We start from the raw sequence: 17420 nt of genomic DNA on the forward strand, positions 1-17420 counted from the left end.
GTCGGGTTCTGGACCAAACCCTATAGAATCCGCATATGGTAACAAATAAGACCTGATTAAGACCTGGGTTGGGACCCGAAGGTCCGATTAATATATGGACCCGGGTATAGTTTGTAAAATTTTATACCAAACCTCGGCCTGATCTAAGTTTCGATTAAGACCTGCAATTTTTTAATATAAAAATGATAAAAAATATTATTTTACCGAGTATGGTCCGAGTCTGGTTCATATAGTTTTTATCAGATCCAGGTATGGTTTCTCTTATATAGACCCGATTAGACCCGGGTGTAAACCTGATACCATACCCAAAAATCTGGTCCTAAATCGAACATGTTAAACATGTATAACGGTTCAGATCAACCATAAAACACTTAAAACCAATAGGTCAGAACGAGAAATGAGCCCTAATATGTTCAGTTCTAATATATATATATATATATATATATATATATATATATATATATATATATATATAGAGAGAGAGAGAGAGAGAGAGAGAGAGAGAGAGACTATGCATGTAAAAGTGTGTCCTGAACCATACCAGATCCCATAGAATCAGGATTTGGAAATAAAAGAAGATCTAAGTAATAATCCGAGTATGACCCATAGTTTCCTAATAATAACGAGTCTGTGTGGTTTGTGAAATTTCATACCCTATACCTGGGTCGGACCTAAGTTTTGATTAAGATCCGCTACTTTTCTATATACAAAATATAAAAAGTAGCTACTTTGCCGGGTATAGGCAGGGTCCGTTTTACATGATATTTATCAGATCCAGTATGGTTTTTCTTACAACAGGCGGTCCAGTCAATTGGCTGACAGCATCACCAAATAGTTGGATTTGGGTCTGAACCCACCAAAATTTTGCTGGTAAGTTTGTCACACCATTATGTGCATTTCATGGTAGGATATTAACGTGCACACAAAAATATTTTGTCCACTGGTTCTCGCTACCTTTCAGCAATGGTTTAAAATCACCACTAAAGAGAGTGTGGTGTGTGTTCTCCCCCGAAGGCGGCCGTTAGCTACATCTCATGTTGGGGGTCCCAATGAGCGCTACGTATAAGAGCTCGTGGAGCTCGTATCCCCGTGTGTGTTGGCATCACTTAACATCGGAATCTGGTGCGGTTGCAAAGACTTAAGTACCCTTTCCTGCTATGCTCGCCATGAAACGACGGTTCAAGAAAATTACAAAAATATCCTCCATTCAAAAGAAGGGAAACGACGTTTCGAGAAAAGGACAAAAAAAGTCCTCCATTCAGAAAGTATGATGTTAACTCTTCAAAGTCCAAACGTTCCATTTTCACCATAAGCAGTAAACTTTTGCGCCATCTGTTGTAACAGGAGCTCCCTTTGACAACACAAACTTTGTCGTCGCCTCGAGTCGATGTTTCCGTCTTGTTTTTTAGCCTGTTTTACAACACATTGTCGCCTTCTCGTTCCTGCCTTGTGTTACAAAACATTCTCGTGTTCGTGATCGACTGGTTCGATCATTGGTGGGCGTCATAGGCGAATTTGTCAACCATTTCTTTTTACAGTATTCTCTTCTTTTTCATTGTCGTTAGGCATTATGGAAGAAAGCAATGACTCACAAACATTCCAACCAATGTCATTAAGGCGTCGTGAGTACCTTTCCATGTCATTGTGCTATCATTGAAGGACGTAGGTAGTCTTGAGTGTCATTAAAGCGTTGTTTTGTTGTTGTAGGTGGATCTTGTCCTTTTGATGGTTGGAAACTTATCAATATTTGTAAGACGCTGGGACCTGTTGACAAGAATGCTTGTTTACAAATGCGAGGAAGGGCCTCTACCCCATCCGGTATCCTCCATTCACTCAGTATTTGCATTGTATCTCAAATCGCGGTTTTAGTAACATACTACCGATTTGTGAGATATTGTTTTATTTTTTAATATCGATTTGTTTGCTATTGTGTTGAATTTTTGTATCGATTTGTAATATATTTTGCGATATATTTATCGATTTGTAAGATATTATGTGTTTTGTAATATCAATTTGTAAGGTATTATGCTGAATTGTCGTATCGATTTGTAATATATTATGCGATATATATATCGATTTGTAAGATATTATGTGTTTTGTAGTATATATTTGTAGAAAGACTTTTAAAACATATGCGTGCAGAAATACATTTTTACGCACTTGCGGTGGTGATTTTCGTATTCAAATCGCTGCTCATTTAGCGTTTTCTATTGAACTTGCTTCACAACATCGTAGATATAATTAAAGTGTCATTGTCAACACACATGTACGACATGTCATTTCTTTTATTGGCATGGTAAGTAACAACTCGATGCATAGTATAAGCAAATAACAAACCGCAGTTGCTTTTATACTGCAATTCATTAAATCGTTTCTTTGACTTGCTTAACCTTATCAGTATCTGTTGCAAATAACAATATGCATCCTGAATAAATCATAGTAAATGTATGTGCCTGCTAACGCAAATTGATATCTTGCTTATAACAGTGGTGAGCTTATCATCTTGTTGTAATGAAGATGATTTATCTCAATCATTTGAAACATATGGAGAAGTGAACATATGTATTAATGATGCACCTGAATAAGTGAACACATGCACTAATGATGCACATGATAACAAGGGTGCAAGCATTGAATTCTCTCTTGACTTAAATGTTCCAGCAGAAGAAATGCAATTCGATAATGAGGTAGACGATCCTGACAGTACACTTGATAAAGGTGCAGACAATGGGAATGTATATGATAGTACACCTGACTCTGTTCTCGTAGAAGGAATGCAATTTAATACTGAGGATGCTGCATATAAATGTTACAATGATTATGCCTTAAAATTTGACTTTAGTGTTAAAAGGTTTTCTTGGTCAAAAAATGCACAAGGTGTCGTGGTGAGAAAGACATATGTTTGTTCTAAGGAAGGTTGAAAGAAATCAATTGGAAATCCAACAATGAGCATGCCAAAATCAAGATGTGGATGTCCAGTGAGAATGGTGTTAAGAAGACTTTCAAATGAGAAATATGTAGTTTATACTTTAATCAGTGATCATAATCATGATTTATCTGCTTCATTTATGACTCCTATGTTAAGGTCACATCGTAAAGTAACTGTAGTGCATGCTGTAATGGCTAAAATAGCTGATAGTGTCGGTATTGCACCAAGAAAGACATACAATTTGTTTGTGCACATAGATGGTGGTCACGAGAATGTGTCATTCACACCTATGGATCTAAGAAACCACTTGAGAAGGAAGATGACAGATAACATGAAAAATGGAGAAATATGTTCTTTGGTTGATTACTTACAGAAGAAATCAAGCATTGACCCTGATTTCTTTAGTGCAATGCAACTGGATAAAGATGGATATGCTGTGAATATGTTTTGGGCAGATTCAAAGTCAAGAGTAGATTATGAATGCTTCAATGATGTGCTTGTTTTTTATACGACAGTGAAGATTAATACTGAACAGTGGTCATTTGTGCAGTTTATCAGAGTGAACCATCACTCATAGAGTTGTATATTAGGCGATGCTTTTTTGTATGACCCGACCAAGGAAAGTTTTGAGTGGTTGTTCAGAGTATTTACACAGGCAATGAATAGGAAGCAACCTGAAGTTGTACTTACAGATGGTGATCACACAATTGCAGCTGCAGTGTTTCATGTGTGGCCAGATGCACATCATCGCCTATGTTTGTGGTATATCTTTCAAAATGCAACAAAGAACACATGACACATATTTAATCAGAAGACAGGGTTTGACAAAAAGTTTACAAGGTGTGTACTTGAGAGCGTAGACGAGGTCACTTTTATGTCAGATTGAGAGGAAATGATTCAAATATACGACCTTGAAGATTGTCTGTGGTTACAAAATTTATATGCAGAAAAAGAGAAGTGGGCATTAGCATATGGAAGAGAATACTTTTGTGCAGGTATGATAAGCACACAAAGAGCTGAATCTATGCATGCCATGCCGAAGAAAACCATGTATTCATGTTTAACAATGTTTTGCTTTATGAAACAATATGAATTATTTGTAGACGGTCCAAGATAAAATGAGCTTGAACACGATATGAAATGCTTCAATACATGCCTTGTAACTTTGGGTATGAAAATATTGATGCGACCTGCAGATCTGTATACACTAACTGTATTTGAATGGATTAAGAAAGATGTTATACATATCATGAATTGCAACATAGAAGAACTCATGCAAATTGAGAATATGCACAAATACCATATTTTATGGGAGGGCGAAGAGCAATAGAAAAGGCAAAAAGTACATATCGCGTACAATGTTGACAATAGAAAAGTTGAATGTATATGCAAAATGTATGAATTCAAAGGAATTTTATGTCGTCATGCATTAAAAGCACTTAATCAAGAGAAGATACAAGAAATACCTAAGTCATATTTAATGCGAAGATGGAGGAGACAAGCAAAGATTGAACTGCTGGATATGGATAATGTCAGTCAATCTGGTGTTGATGAGAAGTGCCACATAGTCTCTCGTTACCAACAACTATGTAGGTCATTTATGCATGTTGCAGATTTGGCATCAAAAAGCGAAGAAGCCTATGTATGCATGAGAAAATCGTCAAGGGGGTTACTTGAAAACGTGCAATTAATTCACCATCAGTCTATTGCAGCTCATGAATATCAGTCCAGGATAATGGGATTGAACAACGTAGGTGAAAACCATGCTTGCCACTTCTGAGAAGTTGCGCCGAAGCGTAAATATCATCTTCAACAAATCATGAGTGAATGTTGTTGATTATGATGAAAATATTCACCAAGCGAAGGGTATCAAAAGAAAATATGCCTTTGATCGCAGTCGTTGGAGGGCAAATGGTGCATTAGAATTGGTTGGTAATAAAAGGTCTAAGAAACAACAACCTCTAATAAAAAATAACAAAGCCTTTTGCATGAATAGGTATGTAAGACATTATATTGCTTCCCATGTAAATTGCATTACGTGAAGCTTATCAATATCAATCTTGTGTAATTTTTAACATGTAGCAATACCCCACAGACGTAATTTCTAACGTTGTAACCTTCGATCCTCCCGACCAGATTTCTCAGAACGATAGCTTCAGTTTTACAAGTCTTTTGGTATGTAATCAATGTTGGGAGAATGTTTGTATTTCTTGTAAAACTTAATGCAGTGTCTTATATTTTCTGTTTTATGACAGACTCAAATCAATTCGAAAGCGAGCTATAGAACACAAGAATCGCGTGTGGACTATTTTTAAGTATTACCATCAAGTTAGTTGTCATGCTTCTTTGCATGACCCAATTTCATTTTACATAACGTTAATCGCTTGAACGATTTTCATTTACGAAGGGCAAACATAACAACAATTTGCTTTTACTATATAACAGTCCAATTTATTGGCGTATTTAGTGAAATTAAAATTTTATTTATTTAAACCTAGTGATATTTACATAATTTGTATACATAGTCTACAAGAATTGTTTATACAAAATTTGGTTATACAGTCTATAAAATCTACTGGAAGTCGATGCACATCAAATTACTCTTGCGTGGGGGGGCCCGTCGTTCGTTGCCTTTTAGGTATTTTTGCTAGCTGAGTTATTTTCTCTTCCACAATTAGAAACGTCATTAATTTTCTGCATAGTTCTGTGTAGAATCCAAGCATATCAACCTGCAACAAAAATATAATGTAGCACCAATATATATATATATATATATATATATATATATATATATATATATATATATATATATATATATATATATATATATAGTCCTCAATAACAGAGGGTAATAAAGAGCATACAACATCGAAATAAGGTTCTCAACCATTGTATATCACTTCAATATACTTCATGACAAATACGCCATGATTGATGCCATTATTTTGTAAATGAGCATCATGTGCAAAGTGAAAGATCCACCTGCTAACGTCGACTCCCAAAATGTCTTTGACGCAACCGACCTGTGATTAATGCAGAAGAAAGTAAATTCTTGACCACCGTATATGATACAATATCCTTATAGATGGAATCTTACAAAATGTGAAATGTCAAGTTGTAAACCACTGTGTAAGTCCAACGAACTGTAACACCATAGTTGTTTTTCATGTAAATCCATCACGTATAAGACCCAATGCTTTTCAGATTGCCAGAGTGTAGGAATCAATATCCGCAAATCGATCATACAAATGGTGTTAGGACTGCTATGTCGTAACCTTGCACAAGAGGTTTGTTCACTTGACCAAAAGTCTCCACAATGATCATCGTTAACCCAGTATGGTCTAATGAAGTATGGCAATCGATGTATGATATTCTGTTGACCAAAACAGTGATAATAGCAATGTTAAAACACACAGCACCAAGAATAAATCAAAAATCAAAACAAACATAAAAGCGAACTGATATACCATGAAATAAGGGTTGACAATGCTTCTAGTTTTGATTGTTGCGTTGCTTTTAATATAATTGATAAAATCGAATATAGTTTGTTTGCAACAAATATGAACTTGTTAACGTACATACCCATGGCATACATAAATAGATAACTGATAGTGGTTTCATATGAACAAAATTACTGATAGTGTTCCTTTCTGAGAATTCATCTTGCAGCCGATTGATGTTGTCTTGAAGTGATTTGCTGAGTTTTCGCCCAACTTTTTTTGTGGATGTTCCACTGACATTAGCAGAATATTCAATAAATGATATTGAAATTCCATTATACAGTACACAACACAAATCGCATAAACGACATAAAAGAGATGAATTTTGAAGAAAATGTACATAATGTTTAGACAATATACGCCTTAATCGTCATCGTTGGTCATGTAGATGTTGTCGTCTCCTTCATCGATATCGATACACCATTTACAATGAAGCAGGTTATATGTTTAATTTACGAACACAAGGTTTATAAAGAAACCGTCGATATGTTTGTTACTCGTTCACGAAGTAAAGGATAATCACACCATCCAGTACTTGTGCGATATGTCATTCATATATGAAGGAAACGTTGTTTCATAGATCATCAGTATTCAAACAAATAACGCCAGTTACCAAAAAATGAGAGCCAATAAATTGCATTGCGGAATAATGAAGTTAATAAATGTCATTTCATCTTCCTTATACAAAACTAATCAAAGTGATAGGACGAATCAGTCAAATCATGATAGCAAGTCTTGTTTGGAATTATTTTTCATCATCTTTTGCGTCTTTTATATATGATCGTGTAAATCACGATAGAAAAATCATTAACTAGACCAAGCTCGTTAACACAAATCGTGATCAGACAAATCATGGCAGCGAAATCAATTTTCAACTATGACTTAAATCGGCATGAAATTGTAAATTGTGATAGACTATATCGTTCACATAGACAAAGATCGTGACCCTAAACCCTAAATCTAATTTCCTCCACCAAAAATCCATAAACCTAAAATACAAAGTTTGTCAATTGCAGTATTAAATATCGCTATCGTTAACAAAGACAAACAAAAATATATCGTTGTCTTGGTAGCTTCTTAAACCCTAAACCCTAAACAGTAAGCTCTAAACCTTAAACATTAAACAATAAGCACTAAACACTAAACGAAGACATGTCCTTGTTTGTCTATATGAATGATATCGATATGTAATATAGCGATTTACTCATAACGTTTTGCAATTGTTAATTGAATTTGTACTTTACCAAGACTACACATCGTGTCGATGCCTGTACACGTGCCTAAAACTCTGCAAAATATAAAACCCTAATATAGATCTATATATAAAATCCTACTCTACCCGACCTGACCCATTGTCCAGGTCTAAAACCCTAATCTATTTAACCTCTCTTCCTCTTTCTTTTCTGCGACAACGCAACTTCTTCTTCTTTATCTTTTTTCTCCTCCGCCTTCTTCTTCTTCTCTTTCTTCTTCTTCTTCCTTGTATTTTTCTTTCTTCTTTATTCTTCTGTGTTCCTTCTATATGTGCTTGATAGACAGGGGGAGTGATGCAGATGTCCATCTATTTGATCTATTCCTACTATCAGACCTTACATTGTTCGCAAACCATACTTCATAGTTGAAAAAATATCTGCCTAATCTTCGATATACTTCATGACAAATACATAGGGTGAAAGATCTATCATGTAGCCCTTCAGCTCCTTCAAGGAAATGGTTCATGACCTTTGAAGGTTATTGTCAAGAGCGCACCAATGCTAGAGTCTCGAAGAATCAGCCTCAGTCAGAGGAAAATGGTGTAGTGGGCTGCCATTTTCCTCGAGCTCGTTTGCTTGCAGAGGATGTATCCTCAGCATAGAAGGATGCGATGATGAACGATATGAATGTTTTGGTGATCTCTTCTATAAAAAATTGAGTCTATAAAAGATATATATGTGTTCGACGAAATTGTCCTCCCATTGATATTATAACTTAATACTAATATTTTTTCTATATGAATGTGGTTGTAAATCATGTGGATTTGTGGTTATAAAGTTACGGCGAGAATGATATGTCTTTATTTGTATTTGCGAACGAAATTGATTTATGTTTAAGAATTTAACTCATTTTGTATTGTTGAAGTAAAACCCAAAATCCTTAAACCCTCAACCCCAATCGCCCGTAAAAGCGATTAGGAAATTGCGTTGACATAGACACTGCCCGTAAAAGCAAATCGCAATAGCACATAGCCTTCATACGTCATTGTGTAAATCGTGATGATACTTATGGTTCACTTAGACAAAACTCATTGTCTTAAAGATAGATCTCATTGCAAATCGTGATCGCCATTTATGAATGCTTGTGCAAATTGTTTAAGCCTTATATAAATGCTTGTTCGATATTAATTTATGAAGGTCGATCATTACAACTATATGTTTACTGACATTTGTGTGCTACACTAATTAAAACAGATTTATACACTTATAGAAAGTCACGTTAAAGAAAACAACTCATTTTTACTTTACACAATGCTAATCGCTTTTACGATTTTCAATTACGAAGGCCGAACATAACAACGATTTGCTTTTACTATATAACAATCCAACTTATTTGTCGTGTTTAGTGAAATTGAAATTTTATTTATTTCAACTTAGAGATATTTACATAATTTGTATACATAGTCTTACAAATTTTTTTATACAAAATTTGGTTGTACAATATATAAAATATGTTAGAAGTCGATGTACATCATATTACTCCTGGGGGGTCACGTCGTTTGTTTCCTTGTAGGTATTCTTGTCAGTTGAGTTTTTTTATCTTCCGCAATTAGATACTCCATCAATTTTTTGCATAGTTCTGTATGGAATCAAGGCATATTAACCTGCAACAAAAATGTAATGTGACACCAATTTATACATTGAGTCCCCAATAATAGAGGGTAATATTGCTCAAAATCAGCATACAACATCGAAATCAGGTTCTAGTCCATTATATATTGTTTTAATATACTTTATTACAAATACACCACAATCGATGCTATTATTTTGTAAATGAGCATCTTCTATTGAGCGAAAGATCCACTGGCCAATGTCGACACCGAAAGCATCTTTGACGAATCCCACCTGTGGTTCATGCAGAAGAAAGTAAATTCTTGACCTCCATATAGGATACAATATCTTTATAGATGGAAACTTACAAAATGCAAAATGTCATGACGTACACCATTGTGTAACTCCCATGAATTGTAGCACCATAGTTTTTTTTCTTTTAAATTCATCACGTATAAGACCCAACGCGCTTCAATTTGCCAGAGTGTAGGAATCAATATCTGCAAGTCAATCATACAAATGGTGTTAGGACTGTTATGTCGTAACCTTGCACAAGAGGTTGTTCACTTAGTTTTTCACTTGACCAAAAGTTTCCGCAATGATCATCGTTAACCCAATATGGTAGTCCATCTTGAAATCCAATGGAGTATGGCAATTGACGTACGATACTCTGTTGATCGAAATAGTGATAATAACAATGTTAAAACATGAAGCAATAAGAGTAAATCAAAAAACAAAATAAACATAAAATAGAACCGATATACCATGACATAAGGGTTGACGATGCGTCTAGTATTGGTTGTTGCGTTGCTTTGAATATACTTGACGAAATAGGATATAGTCTGTTTGCAACAAATATGAACTTGTTAATATACATACCATGGCATACGTAAATATATTACTGATAGTGGTTTCATAAGTACAAAATTACTGACAGTGTTCCCTTCTGCATATTCGTTTTGCATCCGTTTGATGTTATCTTGGAGCTCTTTGTTTAGTTTTTGGGCACCACCTTTTGTGGATGTTTCACTGACATTAGCAGAATATTCAAGAAATGATATTGAAATTCTGTTATACAGTACACAACACAAATCGCATAAATGCCATAAAAGAGATAAATTTTAAAAAAAAATTGACATGATGTTTAAACAATATAAGCCTGAATCGCCATCGTTGGTCGTGTAGTTGTCGTCTTCTCCTTCCTCGTCTCATTCATCGATATCGATACCCCATTTGCGATGAAGCAGGTTATATATTCAATTCACGAACACGTCGTTTATAAAGGAATCGTCAGTTTGTCTATTCCTTGTTCACAAAACAAAGCAAAGCCACACCATCTAGAACTTGTGCGACGTGTCATTCATATATAAAGGAAACATTGTTTCAAAGACAGCCAGTTTTAAAAAAGTGTGAGCAAATAAGTTGCATTGCACATTAATTAAATTAAAAAATATCATTTCATCTACCTTTTATAAAACTAATCAACGTGATAGGACGTAGCAGTCAAATCATGATAGCACATCTCGTGTGGATTTATTTTTCAACCTCTTTTTGGTCTTTTATATCTCATTGTGTAAATCGTGATAGGAAAATCGTTAACTTAGACAAAGCTCATCAAAACAAACCGCGATAGGACAAATTGTTGCAGCGATATCGATTTTCAACTATGACTTAAATCAGCATGAAGTTGTAAATTGTGATAGGATATATCATTCACATAGACAAAGCTTGTCACCTTAAACAATAAACCCCAATACCTAAACGCAAAACCTAAAACACAAAGCTCGTCAAATCGCGCTATTATATATCGCTATCGTTCGCAAAGACAATGATTGATATATCGTTGTTGCGGTCGCTTCTTAAAACCTAAAACCCTATACCCTAAACACTAAACCATGAACCCTAATCCTAAACCCTAATCTCAAAAGCCTAGACACTAAACCCTATACCCTAAATCCTAAACCCTACACCTGAAACCCTAAATCGTAAACCCTAAACACTAAACCCTACTACCTAAACCCTAAATCCACACTATCTAAATCCTAAACCCTAAACACTAAACCCTACTATCTAAACCCTAAACCCTACTACCTAAACCCTAAACCACAAACCATAAACTCTAATACCTAAACCCTAAAAAATAAACCATAAACCCTGTTACCTAAACCCTAAACCCAAAACCTAAACCCTACTATCTAAACCCTAATTCCTAAAACCTAAAACCTAAACACTAATCCCTTTTGTGATTTTCATTCACAGAGGGTAAGCATTACAACGATTTCTGAACAGTACACATCTCTAATCGCTTATAGGATTTTCATTTACGAAGGGCGAACATTACAAGCATTTGTTCACCGCATACATCTCTAATTCATTTTGAGATTTTTATTCACGGAGGGTGAGCATTACAACGATTTCTAAATAGTACACATCTCTAATCGCTTATAGGATGCTCATTTATGAAGAACGAACATTACAAGCATTTGTTCACTGCATACATCGCTAATCCCTTTTGCGATTTTCATTCACGGAGGGTGAAAATTATAATGATTTTTGAACAATACACATCTCTAATATTTTATAGGATGCTCATTTATGAAGGGCGAACATTACAAGCATTTGTTCACCACATACATAGCTAATCTCTTTTGCGATTTTCATTCATGGAGGGTGAGCATTACAACGATTTTTGAACAGTACGCATCTCTAATCTTTTATAGGATGTTCATTTATGAAGGGCGAACATTACAAGCCTTTGTTCACCGCATACATCGCTAATCCCTTTTGCGATTTTCATTCACGAAGGGTGAAAATTACAACGATTTTTGAACAATACACATCTCTAATCTTTTATAGGATGTTCATTTACGAAGGGCGAACATTACAAGCCTTTGTTCACCGCATACATCGCTAATCCCTTTTGCGATTTTCATTTACGGAGGGTGAAAATTACAACAATTTCTGAACAATACACATCTCTAATCTTTTATAGGATGTTCATTTACGAAGGACGCACATTACAAGCCTTTGTTCACCGCATACATCGCTAATCTCTTTTGCAATTTTTATTCATAGAGGGTGAACATTACAATAATTTCTGAACAGTACACATCTCTAATCTTTTATAGGATGTTCATTTACGAATGACGAACATTATAAGCCTTTGTTCACCATATACATCTCTAATTCCTTTTGAGATTTTCATTCATGGAGGGTAAAAATTATAACGATTTTTCAACAGTACACATCTCTAATCGCTTATAGGATGTTCATTTACAAAGGGCGAACATTACAAGTATTTGTTCACCGCATACATCGCTAATCCCTTTTGCGATGTTCATTTATAGAGGGTGAGCATTACAACGATTTCTGAACATTACACATCTCAATTTGCTTATAGGATTTTCATTTACGAAGGGCGAACATTACAAGCCTTTGTTCACTGTACACAATGGTAATCCCTTTGTAATTTTCATTTATGGAGGGTGAGCATTACAACGACTTCTGAACAGTACACATCTCTAATCGCTTATAGGATGTTCATTTACAAAGGGCGAACATTTACAAGGGAGAATATTACAACAATTTGTTCACATAGACAAACCTCTCAAACATTATAACGATTACAACGAACATTCTCAAATTGTAAGTAGAGATACATGTATAGAGAGTAGTCGTCTATAGAGGTAACAAATAATAGTCTAACTTATTTGCGTGTTTAGTAAAATTAAAATTTTATTTCAACCCATAGAGATTTACATAATTTGTATACAGTCTTACAAAATTTGGTATACACAATATACAAAATCTGTTAGTAATTGTTGTACATCATATTAATCTTGGGGGATTGCGTCGTTCGTTGCCTTGTAAGTACTCTTGTCGGTTGATTCCTTTTTTCTTTCGCATTTAGAAACTCAGTCAATTTTTCGCATAGTTTGGTGCGGAATCTCGGTATATCATCCTGCAACAAAAATGTAATGTGAAACCAATATATAAATTGAGTCCCCAATAACAGAGGATAATAAAGAGCATACAACGTTGAAACTAGGTTCTCGTCCATTGTATATTGCTTCAATATACTTCATTATGAATACGCCATAATCGACGCCATTACTTTCTAAAGGAGCATGGTCAGCACAGAGCAAGCTCCACTCACCAATGTCGACACCCAAAACATCTTTTAGGAATTCCTTCTGTGGTTAATGCAGAATATAGTAAAATTCGGGCCACCGTAAAATATACGATATACTTATAGACAGAAACTTACCAAATGCATAACATCACATTGTACACCAGTGTGAAAGTCCAATGAGTTGTAGCACCATAATTGTTTTCCCCGTAAATCCATCATGTATAAGACCCAATGCTTAGTAGTTTGTCAGAGTGTAGGAATCAATATATGTGAATCAATATAATATATTAAAAATCGATAGACAAATCATGTTAGGAATGTTAGGCCTAAACCTTGGACAAGAGGTTTGTTCACTTACCTTTTCACTTGACCAAAATTCTCTGCAGTGATCATCATTACCCCAGCATGGTAGTGCATCTTGAAATCCAATGATGTATAGGTTTCGGTGGACGTACGTCTGTTGAACAAAAGAGTGATAACAGTTAGGTTAAAACAAGAAGCAACAACAATAAATCATAAAATAAAATAAACAAATAAGAGTACCAATATACCATGAAAGAAGGGGTGACAATGCATCTAGTATTGCTTGTTGCGTTGCTTTTAATATACAAGACAAAATTGGATATAATTTGTTTACAATAAATATAAACTTGTTAACATACATACCCTTGGAATACATAAATATATAACTGATAGTGGTTTCATACATACAAAATTACTGATAGTGTTTTCTTCTGCAAATTTATCTTGCATCTGATTGATGTTCTCTTGGAGCTCTTTGCAACGTTTTCACACACCTTTTTTGTGGATGTTTCACTGATATGAGCATAATATTCAGTATTTGACATTGAAATTGATTTCTACATTACATAACATAAATCAAATATACACCATATAAGAGGCAAATATTGCAGAAACTAGTCACGAGGTTTAGAAAATATATGCCTAAATCACCATCGTTGGTCGTGTAGTTGTGGTCATCTCCTTCGTCGCCATCATTGGCCGTCTAGTTGTCATCGTCTTCTTCGTCGACATCGCTGGCCTTGTAGTTGTCATCGTCTCCTTCCTCGATATTGATACCCCCTTCGCGATGAAGCAAGTTATATGTTTGTTTCATGAACACGTCATTCTAAAAGAATCACTGGTTTGTCTATTCCTTAATCATGAAGTAAAGTGAATCAACATCATTCTAAACTTGTGCGACGTGTTGTTCATATATAAAGGAAACGTCTCCCCTTTTCAAAAACTGCACGCAAATTAATTGCATTGCACATTAATTAAATAAAAAAATGTCATTTCAGTTGCCTTTTACAAAACTAGTCAACGCGATATGACGTATCAATCTAAACATCGTGTCAATATGTTTATTATTTTTTTTCTACCATTTATGAATTAGTCATTGTGTAAATCGTGATAGGACATATCATTCACATTGACAAAGCTCGTAACAACAAATCACGATAGGACAAATATTGTTAAATTATGAAACTTAAAGTATTGTGGTTGTAAGTTGATTTGTATTTATTAAGTTACCTAAATTTGTATTTATTAAGTTACCTAGATTTGTAGTCTGAACAATGTTTCGATTTATGTGATGGGTTTAAGTGGGGGAGTGACCCTACCCAACCCGTTGTCCCGGTCTAAAACCCTGATCTATTTAACCTTTCTTCCTCTTTCTTTTCTGCGGTAGAGCAACTTCTTATTCTTCCTTTTTCTCTTATGACTTCGTCTTCTTCTTCCTTGTATTTTTCTTTCTTCTTTGTTCTTCTGTGTTCCTTCTACCTTTGTTTGATAGATAGTGTTTGATGCTGATAACCTAGTAGTTTCACGCCGTAAGAAAAGATCTGTATAATCTTTGATGATGATTATAGTGGTTATCTTTTATGGATACATCGATATATTCATGACATATACGACTGTTTTGTATTTGTCATGAAGTATATCGAAGCCTACGTAGTATATAATGACCATAATCATCCTCAATCTTTGCCGCCATACTGGGGATGGAGGACATGAAACAGGGATGAAGGCGGGGGTGGAGGATAAAATCCATCCCCGCCGGGGATGGAGGCGGGGGTGGAGGATAAAATCTTGAGGCGGCCCCACCCCACTGCCATCCCTACCTGTGGGACCTAACCTAAAATTCATCTAACCTAATACATGACAAGACAAAGGGCTCGCTAAAACTCTTTCTTAATAGTATTGTTAGAAAAGTTGTGTGTGTGTGTGTGAGAGAGAGAGAAAAAAAGAAAGTCAATGACGTTGGATAAAGTTGGCTTAGGAAAAACAATAGGAACCCAAAAGTTGGATATATTGGTCATTTTATTAGATAACTAACAGGAGATGAGATCAGGCCAGAGTGTGTTCTCTAATTGTATTCCATTGATCTCAAGATCAACGACATCTAAAACTTGTACAAATATGATGTCTATCACATAGATGGGCCCCACTCTTTTTTTCGATGCCATTCTTATTTATTTGGTGGATAATTTTGAAGCCCCAAAAGTTGGTATGCATTTGAATTATACTAGAAGGTTTGGTGGGTATTTGATAATTTCTCAAAAAAAGAATTAGATGCAAACCAACCACCGAATAAGCCGGAGTACACGTCACAGCTCCATGATAGCTTTCCTGATGCCTATCCAGACCTGCCAACAGTGTTGATAGTTTTACATAGTAAGTTTTGCATTGATCCAAGTATGTCTCCAGTTCAGATCCATTTTTCAAGGGGATCCCCAAACCAAGCAATAAAGTGACAATGACCCTCTGGTAGTATTAAAAAATGGCCCTCTGGATCAGTAATTTGTTCCATGCATTCTAAATATTAGCATCAAAATTCATGAGAAAAGGTCTGAAACAGGGTCCCACCAAGAGCACATTTGAAAGCGAGAAAGATATAGTAAAAGTGATGTAAAATAAAAAAATTATAAAAAATTTGTACAGATTTTCTGACCCTTCCAAACGAAAAAGACTTTTTAGATAAGAGAGTTTTTTTTTAAAAAGTATAACAAAACATTCGTCCATGGAAGAGGGTGGAGGAATGTTTCCTACCAAGAGAAAACTTATTTTTACACTCCCCCCACCACCCATCTCATTGCATCTCACCACCACCTCCCCTCTCTCATTTTTCATATTTTTCCACTTTATTTTTCTCATGCTATACAAACAAGTGAAAAACTTTCTTTTGGAAAACTTCCCATATCAAAAACTCTCATAAGCAAATCTTTCTTTTCCTATAAGAGTTTTTCTCTCTTGCCCCAAGTTTCTAGTCCATGCCAAGTTCCCCAAAACTCTTGAATTTTGGATACAAAAATCATCAAAAGCCAATTGATTATTAGTAAAAATTAACCGTTTTTCCTTTTTTTGTTTGTTTGACAAAGTAGAAATGAACAGGTTTTCGTCTCAATTTAATTTAGGTATCCAAATTAGATCCACAAGGCGCTGGATCGAACCCCATTGCTGTTAAAATAAATGCTTTCGCCGGTCAGTCTCCCTAAGACATGGAGGTCAGTGGACTACTCGGAGTTTACTTTGTAGAAGGGCAGATCCATTAAATGATCCATATCCCTGGAAAGGTTTTTAATCATAAGAAAAAATAAAATAAAAACCAATTTTAGCTGGCTTGAGATAAGGTGCAATCACATTTCAAAAAAAAAAAAAAAACCGACGACATACAGGCTGACTGCACAACCTACATTGCTGGGCTGCCGTGAACCGGCCCGGTTCAAAATTGTAGGACCCACAATTTGTATTGGACACACGTTGTTCAGTCAGGAGGGGCATCACACAAATTGTGTGAAATGTGATTGCACCGGATCCTCTCTTTGGGTAATAACCATTATAGCTCAAAGGGTTAGATTTAAGGGTTAGATTTTGTTGCTGGACAGCAAGCACATATATCAGTTCACATGATTCATGACAAACATGTGCACTGCAATTTGATGGCTCTAGTACCACCTAAATTGGCAAGGGATCCACCTAACTTCCTTTCTTTAGAACCAAATCATTGACAAGCTTTCTTACTCTAAAAAAAAATATTTTCATTCATTGTCTCA

General features: G+C 35.2%; 1 long non-coding RNA gene across 1 annotated transcript; it reads left to right on the forward strand.

The window, feature by feature from the left end:
• Nucleotides 1-657: 657 nt before the first annotated feature.
• LOC149839868 (uncharacterized) lies at nt 658-1948 on the forward strand. Its single transcript, XR_016431516.1, has 3 exons — nt 658-870; nt 1566-1622; nt 1708-1948. It is a non-coding gene; the product is annotated as an uncharacterized LOC149839868 (long non-coding RNA).
• Nucleotides 1949-17420: the final 15472 nt, after the last annotated feature.

The sequence above is a fragment of the Nuphar pumila genome, chromosome 4, assembly GCF_984573655.1.
Source record: "Nuphar pumila chromosome 4, dmNupPumi1.hap1.1, whole genome shotgun sequence".
In the NCBI taxonomy this organism is placed as follows: Eukaryota; Viridiplantae; Streptophyta; class Magnoliopsida; order Nymphaeales; family Nymphaeaceae; genus Nuphar; species Nuphar pumila.